Source organism: Chiloscyllium plagiosum, unplaced genomic scaffold (assembly GCF_037043375.1).
Source record: "Chiloscyllium plagiosum isolate Xiang-an unplaced genomic scaffold, Cpla_swu_hap1 HiC_scaffold_44, whole genome shotgun sequence".
NCBI classification, from domain to species: domain Eukaryota; kingdom Metazoa; phylum Chordata; class Chondrichthyes; order Orectolobiformes; family Hemiscylliidae; genus Chiloscyllium; species Chiloscyllium plagiosum.
This window is the reverse complement of record NW_028270182.1, coordinates 60,885,040-60,892,946: the sequence shown is the minus strand read 5'-3', so window position 1 is coordinate 60,892,946 and position 7,907 is coordinate 60,885,040. Positions and strand designations below refer to the sequence as shown.

The window sequence follows — 7,907 nt, the reverse complement described above, 5'->3', positions numbered from 1 at the left end:
GAAACGCCAGGCCAGCCTTCTAGGCTCTTCAGGGCTAGCGGGGGTTACCTCGACTGTTCTATTGCCTGAGTTAGACAAATTAATTTCTTCCTATATGTCCGCACATCTGCATTGAACCACATACCCACATCGTCCCAGAACACCCAACATTTCGTTCTTTATGCCTTTAGAACCCATGGCCCCAAATCCTGCCACCAGTCACTGGACACCTTCGCCAGTGACACGCGAGGCCGTAGCCTTCCACATCAAAAATATAGAGTTTACTTGCCGTCACAGGTACTTTACATAAGTTCACACTGACTGCACATTTGCCATCCCTTCAATAAAATTCGCACAATAACAACTGACCTGGTTTAACCAATCCCCTCAACCAACACTTCTCTTATGGTTCCTCAGGGCCACCGTGGTGTAAGTGTGCTGTGCAGTGCAGCACATACCCGCAAAAAAAAATCGGTGTTAATAGGATTAACATGGTTACCTGCTTCCAGGGCGAGTGAATTGCTCACTGAACTCATTGCTCTCTGGCTTAATCGCCACTCATAGACATACACCAGGGGTCGTGGGTTGTATTTTACAGTTTACACTTGTGAATCTTCCCTTTGAATTACCTGCAAGCCCGTCGGAGTACTGAGCAAATACAACCCCAGTCTCACTATGAGATTCCGTGCCATCAAATGTAAAGGACAGAATTCTGCTAACAAAATTGTGAATTAGAATGTATACACATTACTGATTTCACACAATATGGGTGCGGTAAAACTCTCTCATATCACGACGCCTGATGCCTCCATTGAGTTCAGGAACATTCCACTCATCTTTATTGGCATCAACTCTCTGAACTGTCTTGATTTGAGGAGTGAATGTGCTGGCCATGTATCTACCAAAAAGGTAACTGGTGTACCTTCCACTTATAACATAGAGGTAGGCATCGACATATACGCATCATTGTTGTATTGAACATATTGTCCACACTTCGCAGTCTCAATGTTCAATATAGAGTTGGGACACATCTCAGTGCCCGTTAGTTCAGTAGAAGTGATTAGCCTAAGGGATTCTTCGTTGCCAACTATAAAGGAAAGAGGTTTTCCTGTACCTTGTGGCCTGCCCACCTCAGTCGTCCCCTGTCAGTCACCATGCTGTCCAGCCTCCAGGACCGATTGAGGCTGTCTGTGCGGGCACTGTCTCGACCAGTGGTCCATTGCTCCGCAAACAAAGCACCAGCCAGATCTATCTCTGCAAGCGCACTTCCGCGATCCCTTCCTCTTTTGTGAACTCCTCCCGTGCCTCTCTCTTTTCCCGCAGTTCCTCCCTCCAACGGCTGAACGACCATTTGCATCATAATAAGCTGAGGTTTATGTGATTGCTGTTCCATCTTTAATTTCCGCTTATGGTTCTCTTGAGCCAGCAATGTTTCAGCATGCATCCCGTATTGTTCTATCTAATCCAGCTTTCCCGTGTCCCAGGTAATACACGGATATTGTTACCTATTTTGTTGTTTCGTACTGCATTCCATTGATGAAGCTGCTCCTCAGTTCTGCCTCATACAGTGCGATCTCTGCCGTCGTTATGTCCTTGGGTGGTATCAGCCCACAATAGACGTTATCGACTTTCGTGAGGCAGTTAAGGTACTGGGACATTGTCTCGACTTCTTTAGGGATTCTTGCTTCAATTGATTGTGGGGACGATATGCTATTGGGGATTCAGCAGACCCTGGGGCGGCGACCGTTGACTTGGAATCTTCGCGAAATGGATCTCGTAGGGGGGCTGTAGCTCTCCGAGGGCACCCATTAAAGTCAGGATCTGATCCAGTCTTAAGACACTGTACAGCTTCATTAGGTTGTTTTCCGTGTGTGTGCATGTGCGCTGGTGTTTGCCCGTGTCCTTGATCTATCTTTTATTCGAGATTTTCTTTCCCTGAAATCAGGCTCAGCCTTCAACATGTTACAAGCTCTCCAATTCACAGGTTCTATTTTACCCTTCCGTTTCTCCTTCTCTCTCTCTCCTCCAACGGTGACCTCAGCATTTGCAACTGCATGTTACTAAAACTTCCTTCCTCCAGAAAACCACGTTCCTTGATTTACATTTTTAACTGCTTTACAGAAACTGGGCCATAATTATTTAGCATATATTGTATTTTTTCTTGACCATTCCGAATTGTCTGACGACCCTCTTTTTGTTCGCTCTTGCTGGAGCCGATTTTCATGGATATTGGAAAAGTGTTCATCTCTCTCTGTCTGTCTATCTGTCTGTCTATCTGTCTGTCTCTCTCTTTCTCTCTCTCTCTCTCTCTCTCTCTCTCACGATACCATAATCTTCTCTTTGCCAATATAACTTGCTTTTACCTCTGGAGGTCCCCTCTCATTGGGCGTGACCGCCTCATTGCCTTGGTTTTCACAAACCAAGAACCCACGTAACCGGTACAGCTTTGGCGACCCCAACGCTGCCCATGGTGGCTCCAAGTCTCAACCCACCGTTAATCTTGCTGTCTCTGAAACTCTCGAGAGACGGCAATCCTTTCCCTTGAGCTTTCCTCGAATACCGCGCGAGAGTTCACTGGTCCCTCTTCCTGGTTCATTTGTTCTCTTCGAACGAGTCTCTATGTCGGATTACTTTAGCCACAACTCTTACCCTGACCCTATTCAATTCGGAACGCGACTCTGGGGCGATCCACTTATCCCCAGTCCTCTCACGCAAAGGGGCCAATTCAGCGCTGGAGATGAAGTGAAAGACCCTCAAGGCAGTGGCGCGTACACCTCCTGGGAATCTTCAAAATCTTACCCAGTCGCAGGGTCCCAGGCGAGCCCCCTAGTTTACTGCCGTGGAATTTCAATCGACTCGACGCAAATGCTACCAAGAGCAAAGAAAAAGTTTATTTTTGAAATTTGCAGAGTGGACCCGACACATGTGCAAGACGCCTCATGAAATGGACGCCTGACGGTTTTCACATATTCCCTTTATACTATATATTGCCTTGCCTTATCACACCTCAAGCCAGGAACCTGGATCAGTCGAGTTCCTTTCACACATGGAGTTGCTTTTTCTAATTCATTGACTGCTGATATAATAGATTATTGGCCTTGGGAGTCAGCTATAAATTAGGTTGAACTTTACATTTTTTCTGTCTTTTTGCAAAGTTAGATCTATAGTTCTTTGTTTCAACCATGGTTTCACAGATTTCACAATAAATGATAATTTTCCATTACAGGGATCGGGCTGACAGTGACTCAATAAGTGTGATGGAGTGAGGATGGTAGTGACACAATGAGGGTGAGGTGTCAGCGTGGTAGTGACGCAGACTGTGTGAGTGGATCAGGCCGATAGTTGCGCAGTGAGGGGGGGTCAGAGTGATAATGATACAGTAAGTCTGTGGGATCGGACCAATAGTGACGCAGTAAATGTGAGGTGGTGAGGGTGATAGTGAAGCACTTTGTGTGAGGGGTCAGTGTGACAGTGACGCAGTAAGAGTGAGTGGTCAGGCTGATAGTGACGCAGTAATTGGAAGGAGATCAGGCTGACAGTGATGCAGTAAGTGTTTCTGTGTCAGGCTGATCCTGACGCATAAAGTGGAAGGGGACAGGGTGATAGTGACGCAGTAAGTGTGATGGGGTCAGCCAGAGACTGAGGCAGTGAGTGTGAGACAGTCAGGGTGATAGTGAGGGAGTAAGTGTGTGCGTTCAGGCTGGTAGTGACACAGTAAGTTGAGAGCGTCAGGCTGATAGTGGCCAATAAAAGTGAGGTGGTAGGGGAATAGTGACGCAGTAAGTGTGAGGCGTCAGGCTGTTAGGCATGCGTAAGTGTGAGGGGTCAGTCTGATAGTGAAGCAGTCGGTGTGAGGGGGTCAGGCTGATAGAGACGCAGCAAGTGTGGTGGGGTCAGACTGATAGTGTCACAGTATGGGTGAGGGGTCAGGCTGATAGTGATGCAGTAAGTGTCCGTGAGTCAGAGTGATCCTAATGTAGGAAGTGAGAGGGGACAGGGTGATAGTGACGCAGTGAGTGTGAGGGGGTCAGCGTGATGGTGACGGAGTAAGTGTGAGTGTTTAGGCTGATATTGATGCAGTAAGGTGAGGGCGTCAGGCTACTACTGGCCAGTAAGTGTAAAGTGACAGGGTGATAGTGATGCAGGAAATGTGAGGAGTCAGACTGATAGACACGGTGAAATTATGAGGGGTCAGGCTGATAGTGATGCGGGAAGTGTGCGAGTGTCAGGCTGATAGTGACGCAGTAAGTGTGTCGGGAGCAGAGTGATAGGAACGCAATAAGTGTGAGCGGCTCTGGATGATAGTGACAGGTCAGTATGAGGGGGAGGATGGTAGTGATCCAGTGAGTGTGAGGTGTCATGATGACAGTGAAGCAGACTGTGTTAATGTGTCATTGTGATGGTGACATGGCAAGTGTGATGGGGTCAGGGTGATAGTGACGCAGATGCTTTCAGGGGGTCACGTTGTAGTGATGCAGTAATTGTGAGGTGTCAGGGTGATAGTGGCACAGTGAGTGTGAGATGTCAGTGTGATAGTGACACAGAACATTTGAGGGGCCAGGCTTATAGTGACGCAGTATGGGCAAGAGGTCAGGGTGACAGTGATGTAGATGCTTTCAGGGGGTCACGTTGTAGTGATGCAGTAATTGTGAGGTGTCAGGGTGATAGTGGCACAGTGAGTGTGAGATCTCAGTGTGATAGTGACACAGAACATTTGAGGGGCTAGGCTGATAGTGACGCAGTATGGGCAAGAGGTCAGGGTGACAGTGATGTGGATGCACTCACAGGGCCAGGTTGTAGTAAAGCTGTAAGTGTGAGTGTCTCAGGCTGATAGTGATGAAGTAAATGCGAGGGGCTAAGGCGGATAGGGATGTAGTAAGTGTCCAGGGGTAGTGTTAGAAGTGACGCAGTAAATGTGAGTGTTGAAGCTGATAGTGACGCATTACGTTTGAGGGGATCAGGCTGATCTGGACGCAGTGTAACGTTGTCAGGATGATAGTTACGCTGTAAGTGTATGGGAGCACAATGATCTTGACGCAGTAAGAGTGGGGAGTCAGGGTGATAGTGACGCAGTAAGCATCAGTGGGTAAGTCTGATAGTGATGCAGTATATGTGAGGGAGACAGCCTGGTAGTGGCGCAATATGTGTGAGATGGTCAGGCTGATATTGATGCAGTTAGTGTGTTGGGGTCAAAGTGATAGTGACGCAATAGGTGTAAGCGGTTCAGGATGATAGTGACACAGTGGGTGTGAGATACCAGTGTGATAGTGACGCAGTAAGTGTAAGGGGTCAGGATGACAGTGACACTAAGTGTAAGGCCCTCACTGTGATAGTGCCGCAGCAAGTCTGGGATGTCAGGGTGTAAATGACGTCGTAAGTGAGAGAGGGACATTGCGATAGTGAAGCAGTAAGTGTGAGGGGTTCAGGCTGATAGTGACACAGTCAATGTGACGGGGCAGTGTTTTATTGACAAGATAAGTGTGAGGCGTCAGTCTGATACTGACACAATAAATGTGATGGAGTCAGGCTGACAGTGACACAGTAAGTGTAAGGAGTCAGGGTGATAGTAACATAGGAAGTGTAAGGGCGTGACTGATAGTGGCAAAGTAAGTGTTTGGCAGTCAGGCTGATGGTGACGCAGTCAAAATGAGTGTCTCGAAGTGAAAGTGGCGCAGTAAATGTGAGGGCGCCAGATGGATAGTGATGCAGTAAGTTTGAGGGGTTCACGCTGATATTAAGGCGGGAAGTGTGAGGGGTCAGGTCTATAGTGATGCAGTAAGTGTCGGCAGGTCAGGCTGATAGTGATGCATTCAAAGACCAAATATCCAAGGATCACTGTAGTGCTGAATAGTGAGACTTCTCAAGGCTAAGACAAAAATCAATAGTTCTCATCCTGGTCATAAATCACAATGCTTCATTTTAAAATTGTCCTCTCCTGCTTCTAGATTCACCAATGAGGGAACAAAATTTAATTGCACCACCCTGTTTATCTCTTCAAATATTTTGCAACTCTCAATGAGATTACCTCTCTTGTTTCGAAACTGTTTTTAAAAAGGCGGGATTTGCCCAATTTCAATTCAGAGGACTAACGTTCATCCATGATATCAAGGCTAATCACCATTCGTGGTATTCCTCATATGGCATTAGTATCTTTCCTAAATTGAGGATTATAATTCCTCATACAGTAGTCCAAGTGCGGTCGAACTGAGCCACCATACATTGGAAATAATGCTTCATTCTCGTGCCCTGAAATCCTCCTGCAGCTTTCACAACAGACTTCTACAACTGCTACTAGACTTCAATGACTTATTAAAAACTTCTCCAAGATGCATAAAAATCTGTACATTAGACTTTCTACTTCAAACCTTCGACAAATAATCTCCACACATTTCCCTCCTGACAAGTATGATAAAGTCAAATCGTTGCTATTTATTAAATCGTGAGGGACATGGATAGGTTGACTCGTCAAGGTGTTTTCCGGCTGGTGAGGAAGTCAAAATTTAGAAAACATCGGTTTAAAATTAGTGGGTAAGGATTTAAAAGGGACGTCAGGGGCAACTTTTTCAGACGCGTCCAGAATGAGCTGCCAGAGAAGTTGTTGGAGACTGGTACAATATAACATTGAATGGCATCTGAATGGATATATGAGTAACAAGGTTTAGAGGGATGTGGGCCAAATGTTGGCAAATGGGACCTATTAATTTAGGATAACTGTCCACCATGGTCAAGTTGGAAAGAAGGGCCACTTTCCGTGTTGTATTGTTCAAGGACTTGTTGAATCTAGAAGAACCGCAAAAGCTTTGCAAATAATTCCGTCAAGACGATTTCAAGTTCCAAATCTTCGGTTAATCTTCCTCTCTTGTGCTCACAAGTTCATTACCTGATGTCAGAACTTACGGATTAGTTGCTGGATCCATTCCTGTGAATTGGCTCTGCATTCTTTATAATTCCGATATTTTTCTTTACGAATGTAGCTAGTGTTTATGGACTTAGCATCAATATTTCTAATACCATATGTCGATGAATATTAAAACACAACAGCATATCGAATTTGGCACCAGATGATGAGAAATTGAGTCAAAATCGATCGGACGCAGTGGGACAATGATCCTCTCTTCGTGGTGTACATCCGTGACTCTATAATTCGACGAAGAATCATTCCCACAACTTCAGCTGTGGCAGAATCTAGTTTGCGGTGAAAGCCTGTCAATCTGCTAAGGGAACGTTCGTCTGAGTCTCTGCAAAGGAGTGGCGAAATCTTTGGGTCTTGACAATTTGTTCTTCCTACAAATTACGTATTTCATGAATTCAGTTGTTTTACTATGAAAATTGGAGATTTTGCCGCAGCTGTGATGACCGAGAGGTTAAGGCGTTGGATTCGAAATCCAATGGGGTCTTCCTGCGCAGGTTCGAATCCTGTTCACAGCGTAGAATCTTTTAAAAGTGATGAATTCCTTTGCAGGATTTGGATTTCGTGCCCCACGAAAGTAAATTTTCAACTGTGAAGAATCCGAAGTAATTTCAAGACTGACCCAGTCATCTAATTGAATAAATTATATGTCGAGACACAAAAGCCACCAACTTCCAACACGAATCAGTTTCAACACATTTGTCGAACTATCGTGAAATTTGGATGTTCGGGGGGTGGAATTCAGCAAAACAAGAAGCAATGCAATGCACTTACCTGCAGGTGATGAATTTTTTTTTAAGGATCAGATGAAAGTCAAGCTGAGAAAGTTGAACCTAATTTACAGCTGACTCTCAAGGTCAATGATCTATTATATCAGCACTCAATGAATTAGAAAAAAGCAACTCCATGTGTGGAAAGGAACTCGACTGATCCAGGTTCCTGGCTTGAGGTGTGATAAGGCAAGGTGATATCAGCGGAGTAGAATTTTCTGGAAATATTAGAAATGGAATGTTAACGG

General features: G+C 45.5%; 1 non-coding gene across 1 annotated transcript; it reads left to right on the top strand.

Moving 5' to 3' along the window:
- Positions 1-7,325: 7,325 nt before the first annotated feature.
- On the top strand, positions 7,326-7,407 carry trnas-cga (transfer RNA serine (anticodon CGA)). The gene has a single exon. It is a non-coding gene; the product is annotated as a tRNA-Ser (tRNA).
- Positions 7,408-7,907: the final 500 nt, after the last annotated feature.